The sequence below is a fragment of the Ruditapes philippinarum genome, unplaced genomic scaffold (genome assembly GCF_026571515.1).
Source record: "Ruditapes philippinarum isolate M1 unplaced genomic scaffold, ASM2657151v2 ctg2439_1_1_1_1, whole genome shotgun sequence".
Lineage (NCBI taxonomy): Eukaryota > Metazoa > Mollusca > Bivalvia > Venerida > Veneridae > Ruditapes > Ruditapes philippinarum.
In genome coordinates, this window is record NW_026856198.1 from 88,373 (window position 1) to 106,518 (window position 18,146).

General features: G+C 30.0%; 1 protein-coding gene across 3 annotated transcripts in view; it reads left to right on the plus strand.

The window, feature by feature from the left end:
* LOC132745756 (thrombospondin-2-like) overlaps window positions 1-18,146 on the plus strand; it is an 80,354-nt gene that overhangs the window by 48,023 nt on the left and 14,185 nt on the right. Inside the window, exon 1 of one of the 3 annotated variants that reach the window (XM_060734731.1) lies at window positions 17,475-17,656. The exons of 1 other annotated variant lie outside the window; for it this stretch is intronic. The gene's annotated coding sequence lies outside the window, so the exon portion shown is untranslated. Of the gene's footprint in view, window positions 1-17,474; window positions 17,657-17,727; window positions 17,852-18,146 lie in introns of those variants that run through there. One more of the 3 variants, XM_060734730.1, reaches the window with a different exon arrangement.

Sequence of the window (18,146 nt, forward strand, 5' to 3'; positions counted from 1 at the left end):
TATAAAATGTATTTGAATTTTAATAAAACTCTTTCATTAAAATTTCTCTGATTTTACTTTTTATGTACAAAAGGGTTTAACATAATTATATAATCCAATGGATTCACATGCATGTGGCTTAAAAATAAAGCTTAGGTGTAAGTTCAAATTCTTAAAAAAAACAACCGAACAAGATTGATCGGATATATACGAAACTTTCAGAAGTATTGAAAGTATTTGCATTTGGCTTTGTTATTCCCTACTTTACTTACTCAACGTCTTGCTCGCTAAATCAATAGGTTTATATCAATAAGTCGCCTCTTATATTGACAGCTGTGGCGTGTGTAATTGGCGATCCGGGCACTTCTGATAAAATGCCTCTTAGTTAACACCGCCGTGAACTTATCAATCTGAAACAAAATAATTATCTAAATCAAATATATGAAATATAAGAATAAAGATCAAGAAGAGACAGCAACGTTAACGAAACGCAGCCCTGAAAGTTTTCATAAAAGCAAGCATTTCAAGGTGTACCCAGAGAAAAACCAAATGGTGCCTTAGTGTGTAAATGATAACGCATACAGACAATTAACATCTTAACTGGTAACAATATTTTAATCGAACATTCATAATGAAACATAACCACAATGAGATGGCGTTTCAAAGTACAAAAACAATATTTTGTTTTGGAAAGCAATTATTACAATGTTCGCTTTTAATGATTTTCATTAGTGTTTGCCTTTTTTACGAAACTCATTGTTGATTTAGTATAATGAAAACATTATAAAATACACACATCAAATGTAAAAAGAAACTTTTCTTAAATCAACATTTTTCTTCATTTCTTCTATTACAATTGCATCCATTCGTAATTATTTTGTTTTCAAATACAATGTTAGGAAGAGATATTTTTGAAGATAAATTATTTTCCCAAAAACCAATTCTATTATAACGATAATTTAAAGCGGATTCATTTTTGTCAGAGATGCAATTTATTTTATCATTTGCGTTCACCAGACATTGACCAATTACAATTTTCTAAGTGAATGCACTAAAAACTAATTTACAATATATATTTAAGTCCCTGAAATTATGTGAGAAGAATTCACCAGAATATTAATGTTTGCATTACCGACTGAATTGACTTATTACCTTTGATATTTTCTAGAATATTTGAAGCTGGCATTGTTAATAACATATTTTTTTGGTCAAATGATACACCTGATAAATGACTTAATTATACAGGTACATGCTTGCCAAATATTCATATTCACATGACATTGTGTTAAATGAAGTACATTCTTAACAAGTTCTTTTTACTAATACATTTATGACTGGCACTAACAGTACTATAGTTATGAAAAATTAAGATTGTCATGTTGGAGGTTGACGCCTAACATTTTCTATTTACTTTTTCTGGTCATTGATTATTTGAATAAATGGGCACATTTAATCATCCCTTTGTATATTTTGTATTCTTACCAATAACCTGCTATATATTGGTAATGGACTTGAAACGCTTTGAATTTGGAACAGTCCATATGAATTTCAAGGGAGTAGCAAAGCTACCAATCGTGAAAATAATGTTCAGACTGTGCAGATGTGTTAAAGTAAAGTAAAGTTAAGTAAAGTAAAGTAAAAGTTAAAGTAAAGTGAAAGTTAAAGTTAAAGTTAAAGTAAAGTTAAAGTAAAGTAAAAGTAAAGTTAAAGTAAAGTTAAAGTTAAAGTAAAGTAAAGTCTTTATTTACTGAGGCTACTCATTTGGTTACCCAATCTTCCATGTGGGCCTCAAAACATTAAGAAATAGCAGTCCAAAGCATTTGTAGCGACTTGCACGGGTTTCTACCTTGCACTTATGTACTCCGTTGCTAATACCAATTATGAAAATCATCAAATACATAACAAAGAGAAAAATGCTTATGTTATTTAGCATTCACACTAAACTATTTCAAACTGCATCATTATTTGTAATTACGCCCCCATTATACGTAATTACCGCTAGTTTGATATTTTGCGTTTCTCTTATAAAAGATAAAGTCCCTTTCATAGTTAAAGGATTCATACAAATAACAGATATTTATACTAAATGTTCCAGTGCGTTTTTAGAAATGAATATATACACATCCGAGGGCATGAAATTAAACAAATGTCTAAATAATGAAACACATTTTGACTGTTCATTTTGCAAGGATGTATTATTGTATTGTAGTCTTCAAAGCAAATAAAAGAGAATTTCGCCCGCATGTTGAGAATTGTTAAAAACACCTAGTATGCTATTGAAACTAGTTTGAATGTAAATAGCACCGTTGCTGAAAATGGCAACTCTAATTACTGAGCAAAAGCTGTTCCATTTAAACCTTTTATATTTAATTTAGATAACATGACTTAAATCGAGGCTTGAATACATCTGAACACATCTGCCGCTGTCTCCAAATTCACACTTACTCATTTTATAGTGATGTAGAAATTTGCTTAAGCGGCGTAAAGAAATAAGTAGCTTACACCTTATATATTCAATATCAAAATAACAAATTTAATTCGTTGGAAAGAAACAGAATGCATACAGGTTAATAACTGCGACACAAAAGGTAGAATGATTGACGTTCTTTGGTGAATATGAGCTTTTTTGTCGAAAACATTATCATGAAAAGCTGTACATATTTTGTCGCTTCGCCTTTTTAATCTTATTTGAATGATAATTACAATTTCTTGTGGAAAGCTTAAGATAGAAACGATTAGACACATTTTTCTACTTTTAGATTATATTTACGTCTGCAGTTGTCAAGAAGTTTGCGTCCCATCGCTCATCTAGATCTCCAATATTAGATTATATGGTCTTTAAATTACATACACAGCTTAAAATGGATTAAGTTGTCAGCAGTGTGTTCGTGTTTATTAAATTTGTAAATTTCTTATGTAGGTTTTTTACATAACATGTACTGATATACGAGATGCTGCTGATTTAGATATAGTTAGGGGTGTATGATATTTATGTAAGTTCAAATTGATATTTTCGCTTATCTGTTATTTTTATTGATTGTAATTGTTTCTCTGAAAGTGTCATTTTCGAAAAGGCATTCATTTTTAACGTACGCCAACACTCAACACTTACCATTCGCGATTATTTGCTTTAGTTTCTTTGTTATAAATAGATAGTTATAAGGGTCTCTGAATAGACGTATACAATATCATGATGACAGCCTAATTTTAAAGCTAAATATATTGATCTAGAAAAATATTTAGTATTAAACAAAAATGCGTTATTTAAATATAAGCGGAGCAACCAATAAGTCAATCTGTATAAATACTTAGCAAGATTATCAACTATGTGAAACTTCATTTTAAAGGCACCCTGGGTATTAACTTTCTCAAGTTGTGTTTTATACAATTGTGATAATTGGAGCACGTTTGCCAATCATCATTTGAAAAAAGTAGCGTTTAATATGAAATAATTTGTCTTTTAAGTAGCCAAATGTTAACAAGGTATTTTAACTTTCATACAAATAACTGGATCAAACTTACTATAATAAATTCAAAAATACCGAAGAAGTAAAACATTGCTTAGCTGCGAGCATATGGTCGTAACTATATGGTAAATAAGATAAAACTTAAAGTATTTTGTTAGTTTGTTAGGATTATGTCCTTATTCGATGTAGAATCCAAACCAAAAAAACGTTCAGTAAAAGTCTGTGTGACATGTTAATGACCTGAAGCACAATGAGATTAAATTTAATTTTATTTAGAAAATAGAAATGCAATTATACTCGCTTACTTTCCCAAAATAAATCTCGACTTGCGAAGATCGATGCTATTTAAGTTGGTCTATCACTTAATTGGTTTAAAAGCACAGACACTCGTCAGGGTTTTTTTGCTTTTGTTGTTAATGATTTTCAAAGACGTTAAAACGTGAACGTTTTCTAAGAGACGAATTACCACTTGTTTGAATTATTTCTGAATTATTATACTTCACATTTTTAGTCGATTTTCACATACGAATTACGGCGTTTATATTATCCTTACATCTTCAAATTTCTGAATTCATATTGCCTTTTAATCGATGAAAAAAATAGATTATGGAACGTTAATTTGAATTCTTTGCATGAGATTTTCCACATTTTATACGGACATGTTTAAATGTTGTTATATATTTTGTATACATACCAGTTTATAACGGGCTAAAAAATATTTGCAATTAATAACAATACGGAAGCACATTTTTCTGCCGATTTTTACTATAGAAACATAACTTAAATGCCAACCAAATCTTGAGGTGGGTAGGTGTTAAACTTATGTTTATTTTTTGTTGTCCCATATTTTGTTTCATATGTTAAGTTAGTATATATCCTTTATAATTTACATAGTTTAAATACTGGAGAAGGTTTAAACTCAACCCACAATAACACATGAAATAGGAACAAATATTTTTTGAATACAATGTATGCAGTATTGCCAATTGAGGGTACTTCTCTAATTTACAAAAAATCTTTACTGAAAACAAAAGAAAAAATAATGTAATGGCTAAATTTGAAACAAAAAAGTCTAATTATTATACATAAACTTTTTTTGGTACACATTTTGTATAAATACTATCATTATTAATACTTCAAATGCAAATAAATAAATAAATTACAGTTTTGAACAAGCTCATATAAATGTTTTACTCGAGGTTTACAAGCGAAGGTTAAAAGTTCTTTTTTTCCTGTTCTACTGGTTTGTATGTTCAGTATGGAAAATACAAGAGACAATTCTTGTGAATCTTGTTTACCTTGTACTTTATTCGCTGATATTATTCCCAGTCTTAATCAATAGATTTGTATCAATTAGTCGTCTCTTATACTGACAGCCGTGGCGTGATAACTTGGCGATCCGGGCACTTGTGATAAAAGACCCATTAGTTAACATCACCATGTTGTTATCATCCTACAACAAATTTATTTATTTCCTCAAAATATCGTCATTTTAGCTTGAAAAAAATTTACGATGATAAAAACGTGATTAAAGTAGATACATATATTATTGTCAAAAACATTTCGTCATCGTTATTTGTAGAATATCATGGTGATAGATAAAAAAGTGATTATAGTGCTAGTAGATGCCTATATAATTGACTCTTGTGCATTACTAGTCAATATACATACTTAGAAACTATACTATCAGAAAAATCACAATGCCTCATACTAATATTAACTTTATCAATCTATTTTGCATCATACTTTGGTTTATCATTTGCATTCAGACTGAGCCTCTTCTAATAGTCTGCTGAGTAAATTGTCTGAAAACTAATTAACAAAATTTTAAGTGTCATCTCTATATTATGTGAGCAGAAATTTATTAATAAATATAATGTTACAGAACATTTCAGAACAGTTTGCATCAGCATTTGCATTCAATTTGGTACTTTTCAGAAGGGTAACAGTGTTAATAACCTGAAGTAGTGTATTATGTAAATGTATTAAAATATATGACCCTAGAGAATTTGTCTTAAATTTTCCTCCTTTTTTAATCAAAGTTGATTTAATTATTTAAGGTCATGAGCTAACCGTTTTGTTTACCAGTATGTGTTGAAATTTTAGAAATTACATGTAAGTTGATTTGATATTTGGAGGTGATAATTAAGTAATATATGGTAATATATTGGTAATATATGTAATATCATTCATCATGTCAGAAATGCTCAGAATTAAAAGAAGATAAAAATGAAATTCCGGTTTGTGATCAGTGAATAACGTGACAATTTATCTAAGCCACTTAGAAAACAACTGAAAAAAAATTGTCGCATAAAAATAAGTTTGACAATTTTCCAAGAAATTACAGAATACTCTGCGTGCTTATAGATAATGTGTCCTTATTGTCCCACGTACATTGGAGAAAACAAGTTAAATTGATGTCAGGCGAATGTTGTAGTCTCGTGAGGTTAAATGTTGCAATAATTCCGATGCAAATTTTGTCCATTAGAAAGATTTTATCAGAGAGTGTTGTTTTTGTAGACAGACCTGATGAGAGCAATATTCCTCAAGTTACTCTGTGATGCAAGTGTTATGGGTAAAGGGGGATCTTTTTCACATTAAATTTCGAGTTATTATCGTACTCGTAAAAAAGACTAACTTTTATTATGTTGCAAATGGTATTTAGAATCGTATTATTTTTTGTATTGATGTAACAAAACTCGATCCCCAGACAATCACTTCAATATAAGTCGTGCGATAGATGCTTGTTTATATAGTGTTTTAGATGTTTCATCTTTTTTATTTTTTTTACAAATTCGTGCATTTGACTAAGAGTATGCCAAGACTAGTAAATTTGTTCAATCTTTGTCCATATGAAATGTTTTGACATTTAATATAACTCATAACATTTAACAGTCACAGTGCAGTTTTTACTAGATACGACTAAATTCGGAAGTGAAATCAAAATTAATCAATTCAGTAATTTTCATAAGGTAAAATATTTCTATAAGATATTACTTCTTATCAGCACAATTGTATTGTCAAGGCAATATAATAATAATTATAATATAACTGTACTATAAATTATAATTATATAATTATAATTATATTGTTTTAATACATAAAGGATTAACTGTGATGTTTAGATGTCTGTTTGTGATATGATAACAATTTCTATTGAACAATTACTTACTACTTTTTGATATCTTTGAATATTTTTGAATAATTTTCTGTCGGGCGGATGTTATTTTTGGAAAGATATTTTATTTTATTTAATGATGAAATGACGGTTACATTGCAGCTGTCGAGATTAGATAAATCATTGATTAAATAAATGATTATTATCAACCGCAATTGTTTAAAAAATACTTCTTCTTCTTATTGTTTCAATCATAGTGAATAATGTTGTACGGAAATGAAGACAGGGACCATCGTACTATAATACAACTGTTTTATCGTACATTTACATTAGGCTTATAAAAGGTTATATTAATATCTGGCTCGTGTGTGTTTCAAATATACCAATTAACGTGATTTCAGTACAACATTACATTGTTTTCTCAGAGGAAAACTTAACAGTCTTATTGAATTTCCACAATCCCGTCAATTCTGTCGCCACCATGAACTTTTAACTCCCAGTTTTAAACGATTGAAGACCGGACGATATTACCATCACAGTTAAGATAAAAATATGGTAATAAATACAAGTTTTTAAATTGTAAAATATCTCTTCCATTACATTTCTTTGATTTTAATATTACAGAAATCGATGGGTTTACATGTATGTAGCTTAAATAAAGGTAAGTTGTACATGTATGTTCGAATTCTTCAAAAGAACGAAACGACAACAAAAAAGATTGATCCAAAGTTTCCTTCAAAAATATACATAACTAGCAGACGTATTAAAAGCATTTGCATTTCGCTTTGTTATTTCCGCCTTTACTCACTCAATGTCTATTTCGCTAAATCAATAGGTTTATATCAATTAGTCGCCTCTTATAGTGACAGCCATGGCGTGCGAAATTGGCGATCCAGGCACTTCTGATAAAGCGCTTCTTTGTTAACTCCACGGTATTCTTATTAGTGTGAAACAAATCAGTTATTAAATCAAATATAGTAAAGATCAACAACGGACAGCAACGTTAAGGAAACGCAGCCCTGAATAATTTCAAAAGCAAGTCATTGAAAGGGTCACCAAGAAACACCAAATGATGCTTAAGACGCCTAAGTGACAACAAATAAAGAACTTTACAAGCTTAACAAGTAACAATATAAGAACATTCACAATTAAACATAACCACAATGAAATCGCGTTTCAAAGTACAATAACAATAATTTGTTTTAAAAAGCAAGTATTATAATGTTCGCTTTTAATGCATTTTATAATTATTTGCCTTTTCTTTACATAACTCAGAGTGGATTTAGTACAATGAAAACGATAGAAAATACACACATTTACTGTATAAAGACACTCTTCTTAAATCAACATTTTTCTTCAGTTCTTTTATTACAATTGCATCGATTCGTAATTCTTTTATTTTCAAATATAATGTTAGGGAGATATGCTTTTTCAGAGAAGAATTATTTTCCCAAAAGCCAATTCTATTATAACGATAATTTAAAGCGGATTCATTTTCGTCAGAGATGCAATTTATTTTATCATTTGTGTTCACCAGACATTGACCAATTACAATTTTCTAAGTGAATGCACTAAAAACTAATTTACAATATATCTTGAAGGCCCTGAAATTATGTGAGAAGAATTTACCAGAATATTAATGTTTGCATTACCGACTGAAATGACTTTTTCTTTTGATATTTTCTAGAATATTTGAAGCTGGCATGTTATAGCATATTCCTTTTTTGTCAAATGGTACATAGGCTTGAAGCCTGATAATGACTTAATTATACAAGAACGTGCCGAAGATTCATATGTTATTCTGTAAGATAAAGTTCATTCTGAAAAACGGAGTCCATTTGATATTGTTTTATTTATTTCTTCTCACTGTCGCATTTCAGTTATTGTTTTAGAGTTGTTTTTGTTTTGTTTTTTCAAACTGTCACATTCAAGATATTTTCAGAGTTTCAGAGTTATATCACATTTAAGATATTGTTTTAGAATTATTACTTCACACTTTCACATTTTATAAAGGTTTTATATTCAGTTCTTCACACCATCACATTTTAGATATTGTGTTAGAGTTTTTTCGTCACACTATCGCACTCAGATATTGCGTTAGAGTTATATTTTTCACACTTTCACATTTAAGACAAATCTTCACACGCTTGACGCTTACCCTTACCACCCTAAATACCTAAAATAGCCATGTTCATCTTTCATCTCGACACAAACCATTGCTCATATAACGGACATTTTCAAAATATGTGCAAAGTGAAAAAGCAAACAGTGCAGACCAACTGGGCTTGGTCTGCACTGGTCGCATTTGTAGAATCTGTTGTCACAAGATGATAAGAGCTTGGTGTCAATGAACGAAGTAAGATCTCAAATACGTTACACGGAAGCAGATAAACAAATTGAAGATCACAGTATAGTATCATAATTTATAAAAATAATCTTATACAAATTATTCAAGTTTATCTGTGTGACTTTACTGTTTAACTGGAACAGTAATTTATAAAAAAAAGTAAGAAGATGTCATTTTTGACATTGTCGTCAGATATTTAATTTCTTTATTTTCCGAAAATGATTTTTTTAAGAAAAATGATCGGTTATAAAACAATATAGCACGTTTAATCATAACTTTGTAAATTTTATATTCTTAGGTAAAACATTTAACCCTTACCGTTCTGAATATTTGTAATGGATTTTCCCCTCTTTGAATATGGAGCAGTCCATCTTAATTTCAAAGGAGTTGTATATGAAACTATAAAATGTGAGCTATCAAAAGTGAAGAGCCTGGCCAGACTGTGCGGATGTGATGACAGGTCTGGCTCTATATTGTTTGTAAGGTGTAATGCCAAAGACCTGTCAAAATAGCTGCTTAACAAAACAGGGTTATTGCTGATTTTTCAACTGAACTAATACATAAATTACAACGTAGGTAGAGACAACATAAGTGTACAAATAAAAGATACATACTCACTTTGTAAAGTTTGTTAGATATGGGCAACTTTAAATCGTATGCTTATTTAAGTTGTCATATTATTTTAGCAAAGAGATAAATTACTTTTATGTGAGCATTTATAAATGCAACGTTTTATGTTTAGTACCTTACTATAGATAATGATTTATAATGACTGTATAAATTAACTTCCATCAGCTTTCACTTCATACACTACTTAATGGCTGACCTTTAACGGAATAACTCAAAAGTCGTTATTTAGACTTGTGTTCCGACAATATCCCAAATAGTAATAGATGTAATTGTTAGTAATTGTAGAATAAGCATGCTTAAATGCAATATGGTTATATTGCTCTCATTTAAGTGACAAGTACATCGGAGAAAACAAGTCATATTGTTGTCAAGCAAAAAGTCTCGTAAAGACAACTGTTGCAAATATTGCCCTCAAAGGACCGTGTTTTAAAGGATTTTGTTTCCATAGGCGGCATTTCTGATGAGCTTAATATTCTTACATTATGCAAAATAGAATTGAACGTGTCAAATAAACAGTTTTGGACCATCGCACAGCATAAAAGAATTCGATTTTTGGTCTTTGTTCTTGGGTTTCATACTTTGCATTGCGAATGGTGATTCGGTTGACGACAGGTGTGTCTTTTGCCCTCCATTGCTGTTACCAATTGCTCTACTGAAGACGATGGTTGTTACCGCAGTATAAAAAAACATTGATACATTTCTATTTGACAGTCACAAAGTACGCGTCGCTCTGTGTTCAACATTCTGTTAAGCAAGCGAATTTAAAAGAAGAAAAAAAGGAAATTTTGCATCAAATTTGTCTCATCATATCGATTGAAGTGATTAATAAATTCTATCTCAAATCATTGTCGTTGTGCCAATGGAAATTCATTTCTGTCTAAGAATAAACAATTTTCCGGGCCATTCGCAGGAAAAACAATGACATTCAATCAAATGACATTTCAAACAAAAGTGTATTTTTATTGCATTAAAAGGAAATTTATCCTTTCCTTTAAACGGTTCAAAATTGCACTGCAATGAGTACGGTTTTGTTTGTTTGTTGATTTTTCAGTGTGTTTTATTTTTCTTCAGAAAATTTGAATTATAATCTTATTAGTTATTAGTATTGCAATAATTGTTTGAAGTGTCACTGGAAAGAAATTTGTTTTTGTTTTGTTTTTATGTTGGTTTTAATAGGTATATCCACACATGTATCTGTTGATTTATTATCTTAAATTTATTCTTTTGAGATTCAAAACCGTAAATCTCTCGTAAATACTCGTATATTAATAATTTACAGAAAAATCATGATGACAGATATTCGTATATTTCTGTCTTTTACACAGATAAACAAAAGAGGTATATATATATGATGCATCATGAAAAATGTTAAATCATTCACATAGATACATTGTCTTTTCGAGAGAAGTAAATTGTATTCGAAATGTATAATGTGCCTTGATGTGTAATCATAGTTAACTTATTAAAATAAAGCATATAAATGATTGTACATCTTAAATACATGACATGTTTAATATATACAAAACATCGATCTTATTTAAAAGTACTTTGTAAAATGTATCTTAAAATTAGAAAGGCAAATATAATCAAGCCTTATAAAATTGTTTGGTATTAAGATGTAAGCGTCTCCGCATGTTTAAATAAGTTATTTACATATAGACTTATTTTTGATTACAGTATAGTGTCAGCGAAGTAATGAATATTAAGTATATACAAGCAATTTTATTCAAAGATTTTGAATATCTTGAAAGGACTTGGCTCTCGTTCATTCTGGACTAAACCAGTCGTCATTTTTAGGTACATTTGAAATTAGAAAGTGATTGAATAGCGAACAGTGCAGACCATGATCAGACGGCACGGACGTGCTGGGTAATCGTGCTCTGCACTGGTCACATTGGTGATAGGCTAAGTGTTATACATATATTTTACTGAATTACGCATAGAACGCAGATACAAAGTCAAACGTTCCTATCAGTTGTCTTAATTTGTAATGTAAATTGTCATTTGTTTTGCAATGTATGTCTATCGTCATACATGCTAACGTGCAAAAAATGTTTAAAAAAGCATAATATCACGTAATATTTAACAGGATATTTGAAGAAATTTATAACAAACGTTTACTATGCTTTTACACAAATAGTTATTTGATTTAAAAATAACATTTGTTTTTCTTTTATTTTAAATGCATGATATTGTTTAACATATCATAAAACATGACTGTTTATATACATGTATAAACTACAGTTCTATATATCCGTCATAAACACGAATTTATTTTACTTGAATGGTATAATTGTCTTATCAAAGATAAATGATGTGTCACAAAAAGGAAAAATATCGACTAATTTCAGTATCAATTTACGGTTAATTAACTGTAGCTTGTAACAATAAAAACATGTCATTTGTGACATGTTAACAATTTTCTTTATGTCAGGTTGACTTAAGATGCAGACAAGCGTAAAACCGTACATGTATATAGTAAGCCTCGTGTAACATTACATGTGTACTGTAGAGCCGACCCATGTGTGAATTTATATATGAATGTGTATCGATAGAGATTAAGAGTTGCTTTAAGAAAGTTTATTTTGGTTTATTTTCTCCAAAGTGACTGAAAATAGTTTATATGAATATTCAGAAGTTGTTTTAACATAATATATCGTGTGTCGCAAATCTAATTATACAAATTTATACTATTATTCTTTTTTGGATTGACTTAGTAACAGGTATGTGTTTATCTTTGCTTCTTTTTTTAGAAATCAAAACCGTAAAATTGGTATAAAAATCTGGATTTTACACAAAAACTGTACATGATTGATTTGTATTAAGAAAGTTTAGTTTGATTTATTTCCCCAAAGTGACTGAAAACAGTTTAAATGAATATTCAGTTGTTTTAACATAAAATAACACTGTGTCGCAAATTAAATTATACAAATTTATACTACTATTCAATTTTGGATTTACTTAGCACTGGTATGTGTTTACCTTTGCTTCTTTTTTAATCTTTACATTAATTAGTGTAATCATCTGGTTCTGGATTTGACACAAAATTGAACATGATTGATTTGTATCGTATCCCTAGATAAAAGTGACGATAATTTCAAAAATGTGTGTTCATATTTAAAACCTGTGTAATTTAACCTTACGTAAATATTTGAACCTAAACGTCCAGGTACTCATATATGTAGGTTTTTATGAACAACACGTATGTGTTAACCTGTTAACCTGAAGATTAACGTAAACTTAAACTGTATTTGTAAACGGACATACCAGGTGTCCGGTACGTTTCAAATTAATCATCAAATATAATTGTTTTTACATACTTTACAGTGTTTATCGGATACAACTTTTATTAGAAATAATTACGTGCGTGTTACTTTTTATATGCTAAGAAAATATTTGATTCAAGATAGGTTGGTTTTTCGGCTTGATTTGAAGAAATAGCCTAGAGACCTTGTTATTTTCTACTTAATCACATGAAAGTCTCCCCTGTCTAAATCTATGAGTTTATCTCAATTAGCGGCCACCTATATTGACAGCTATGGCGTGTCTGCCTGGCGATCCGGGCACTTTTGTTGAGCGTCTCATTTGTTTTATGTCGTCTGCTGTCTCCAGTGATAACAACGATCGTTTTTTATTGGTCTATTATATTTTTTGAGATGTTTATTTGTTATTAATTTCTTTGTTGTTTTTTTAAACATGAAGTATTTTCGCTAGCATAAATTGCTTATTTGTTATAACGTGTAGGTTCATGTAAATAGCTAAGAAGATTTTAAAAGAGAAACTTAGATGAAAAATGTTTGTATTTTTTTCGATTTAATTATTTGTATTGATGACTTATAAGAATCATTCTATCATAAAGCGTCGTTTGTTTCCAAACTAATATTTAATAATGATTATATGTTTATATTGCACATGTTTTCGTTTAAAGTGAATAAGTCTATGATAATGAAATTAAGTTATCGGTCAACCAACAGTATAGAGCCTGGTCAGACTGCACGTTTTTCGAGACATATATTACAAAACAATGATTAATGCACTATTTTTCGTGCATTAACATTTGCAGAAGCACGAGGATGCATGTAATGCCCGAATCCGTGATTTTCTAAATCCAAGGGCTTCTTTATATGTCAATGCCCGAACATAAGGTGCATGCGCCATATTCTTGCATTAAAAATGCCATCTTTATAAAGATATCCAATTTTGTCATGCTTTTCACGTGTGCGATGTCACATGACAGTTATGTTTTGATAATGTAACTAACGGGGCCGTCATTGCATTTAAGCCGTTTTTACGTTGCGCCCTGAGCCACGCATATTAAAAACGTGCAACAACGACTGAATCTATCCGTAAATGTATGTTTTCTCCTCTACTAATGCGCGCGCAGTTTTTATTCAAGAATTAGGAATATTTAAGTAAGTTTACTGTTTATAATAAGATGTAAATATAATATGGTTATTTACATATTCTGATGAAGTTCTTAAACATAACAAAATCAGTTCTTAGCCGCACCACTGTCACTGTATTGAAATAACAATAGTAATAATAATAATTAGATAAAAAACAACAATAGTTTTACAGATATTGTTTACGGTAATCTATGTATCATCTTCTAGAAGAACAATACTTGATTTATACGGATTTTCAATTGATTTCTTATATACCGTTTATTCCTTTACCATTTTCAGTACGGAAAATAAAAATGGCTGCAATTTTACAAACGTAATATTGAAGATATTTCTAACCTAATTCGCATTGTCATGTTGTCTCAGTCAGACGCTAAGTTTCTCTACAAATTGAAGAACAATATTATTTTTTATAACTGATGTTGCTCTCTCCTCTCATGCATATATTTATATGCGTACAGTACGCCTCCGGGATATTTGACAAGTTGATAATTACTGGTTGTCAAATTCAATAATATTCCGCTTCATCAATGAAATCTCCTGACATGTTAATCGATATATGAAGCTGTATATTTGTGACATTGAAGATGAAGATATATTATATAAGATGATCCCTGGTCAGTTATTATAATGTAGATACGATTTGAGAGTACACGTGATCAAATAAGAACACACATAAGCTTTTTGTATGGGGAACTATGTAATGATTGGTGTGTAGGACCAAAATCACAGACGCGTACTAACGAAAATGATTTATTAAGAAAAATAAGCAAAAATATCTTATGAATACAAAACAGGTGTCTCCTGAATGACAAATTCATTAGATCCGGTATTTATCCGGTATCACCGGCAAATATTAGATCCGGTATTTGTTCCGGTAATTAAAATAATTTAATTTTTAACCTATCCAGTTGGAACCATTTTTATTGTGTGAATTATTAGGGCGTGAATAAAAATTATCAATCATATTTTACACTTGAAAAAAAAGATATTCAGTAATGTCCATACTGAGTGATAAGCATTCCCGTTAACGCTGCGGGTTCGAATCCCGCCAGGGACATTAATTTGACTTTTTGTATGAATGAAAGCTTTTCAACTACAAGTGGCTTACAGAATGTTGGTGGTTCTACTCCTACTCAGGTGTCCGCTTGTGTCTGAAATAGTGCACGGAGGTGCATTCGAGGCAATCCCCCCCCCCCACTTAATAAAGCTGGAAAATTGTCATATGGCTTTTACTAAGTGTCCCAGAGCCGACTATACTAGAATATTAATGAAAGGCGTTTATTGATGAGCCCCCAATTTAGAACTTTGTGACTCAATGTAACATTTGATATCAACTTTTCATTAACCACATCGACATTCTTAAGTTAAACGGTATGGTGTAGCATTTCAAAATCTATGTAAACGACGAATGTTTTCGTGAAGTTGTATAATTATACGTTTCTAAAACTTCTTGTAAGGCGAAACATTTTATACGTGTTATTTATGACCTCAATTAACAGTAAGTGTTTGCTGCAAGCTTGAATAAATAAGAAAACCGTCGGGTCAAAATTATATAGCCTCTTTTGTAAGCCTGTTTTAAGGTAACCAATTTGTAAGTAAGACTTTAAAAGATTTTGTCTGAATAGTCATGGTTATATTTCCATGACTATATAATAAAGAAAAATTGATTGCGGCCCTTGCTAATTTTATGATTTACTTTCCCGGTATTGTGATGAAATATAAAATACATTTTGTTTACCCGTAAACTAAATCGTAAAATTACACACTCACCAATAGCATTTGAGGAAAACTGTAATTTCATGTACCATAAAACACATATAACTAAGCAATATTCTGATTATATGTGTGCGTGAAAAAGGTATAACTGTCGCCATGTCTTGAATGGTAAGGCAAAGGTTTTCATTGTGAAGAGTTATATATTATTACATGTACTAACCTGACAACTTAAGATGAGTTTACTGTTCATCTTATATAACACAAATGGTATTCAAAATACATTAAATTGCATAAATGAAGTTTTAAATTATACAATTAAAATTAAATTAGTTTCATGAAATTATTCCTTGTAAAAATGATGATATCAAAAATACTTTTAATCACGCCAATAAAGCGTAAAATAATTCGATCAAGTAAAATTAGTTTTATCATGGAATTATTCCATTAAACAAAATTTATGATGGTATTATTAAAATACATGTACATCAAACCGCGAAAATGAACTGTAAAATTATACATTCGAGTTAAATACCTGCATGGGAATATTCCATGTTACACAATTGCTATGCAAAATACATTTTTTCGCGTAAATGAAGTGTAAACTTGTATTTATTCCATATAACCAAAACAAAATGGTTTTCAAAATGCATTTCGTGTAAATGAAGTGTAAAATTATACAGTTAAGTTGAATTCGTTTAATAATTAATACATATAACGGCCAATAATGGAATTAAAAACATTTAATCGCGTAAATGAAGTGTAAAATTATACAATCAAGTTAAATCTGTTTATGGAATTATTCCATATAACAAACAATTGTTTTCTCCCTGGATTTTTCGCTACTGTTTTGATTGAAAATTTGATTTACGAGCATGTTTCTAACATTTGCTATATCATCTTCTAGCATACACAGAGTTTTCCTGATATAATATATTCCCCGAGGAAACATTATCTCGAAACATTGTCAACGTCATCTTAACATCATATTTGTTTCATTGAAATTATGTTGAGATGTATTTCGTCAAGTCAAGCAATATGGCATCATGTGATATGTTATGTCTTAATAACTGACGTTTTAATAGTTTCTTTCTCGAGAAAAAAATAAAACAAAAAACGGAACGAATCTGAAGATCTAAAAGAAAATTTGCTGTACATAATTCAGTACATGTACATTATTTAAACGCTTAGGGTAAAAACTGTTATGAAATTTCAGTCAACGAAATTTTATTTTTATTTTTTATTTTAAAGAAGACTATGCATTTGCTCGATGTGTTTTTTATCTTACATAAATCACTATTTCTGAGTTTGTTGATGTTGTTTTCTGAAATGCCCCTGTCTCGCAGTCATAAAATGTCGGACTGGTACTCAAGATATTTCAGTTGTCTTCTCTTTCTCGACCGGTGCACAGTTGATGAGGAACATTCAAATTGTCAGATATTGAAAAGCATATTCAATATTTATTATTAAAAAGAATTCAATTTCTTACGCAAAGTTTTTTCTTTTACATCATGTTAATTAAAAATCATTCTTACATTTGTATGACAAATATCTCGTTAGTTTGTTTAGAAGTTTGCAATTTAATAAGCTCCATTTATTTATTCTCAAAGTTTATACGGCATCGTCAGTTCTTCTTTTTTCTTCTATTTTTTCATGGACTTGAGATGGATTGGTTTTCAGTGTATCATTTTCTAGCTCTCTATCGCCGTAGCTCCCACAATCAATACAACTAGAATTAAACTTGTTGCTGGCGTATTAATTCGTCATTTGTTTAGTGATTTTCCTCCGCGACTATGAGACACTTAAATAACTCGAATATTGGATTTCCTAGCAATCTTATAAGGACGAGACTTTGTTTCTACGAAGTAGATGTTAGTTATTAAAGAAAGCGATTTGTAGTTATTGTATGGAAAGTGGACGACGAAAGGTTTTTTTTCTGAGGCAATTGTAAATTACGGATTGAAATATTTGCGGACGGAAGCATTGAGCATGTAAGGTATGTCGATGCGGCAGAGATAGATAAACACACAATAGGGATGTATTTTAGGTTGAGTGTAATCGATATCTCAGTGAATGATAAAGTAATTGCATGATTGGGATTATTTTAACCTATTTATGGATCAACTTCTTCGTAGTTCTAATATAAAGGAATTTTGAGAAGTATTGCATAATGTACATGCAACGTTGTTAGGTAAGTAATTTCCTAAAAAATCACACATTACATTAATGTTCACCGGTGTCTGTGATATATTATAGTTTACCAATTAGACATTTTGCGCATTTAAAATAATGTAATAAAATAATAATACTTTATATCATAGTTTACAAAATAATCTTCCTTAAAATGGTAAATTCTCCAACCTGATTGAATTGTCAACCTTTGATATGACATAGATTGATTTAAATAAAACTTGCATTAAACTTAGGTATATTTTACAAATTAATCTTTTCCATTTCAACATTAGCGTAATTGAGGCGAGACTAGA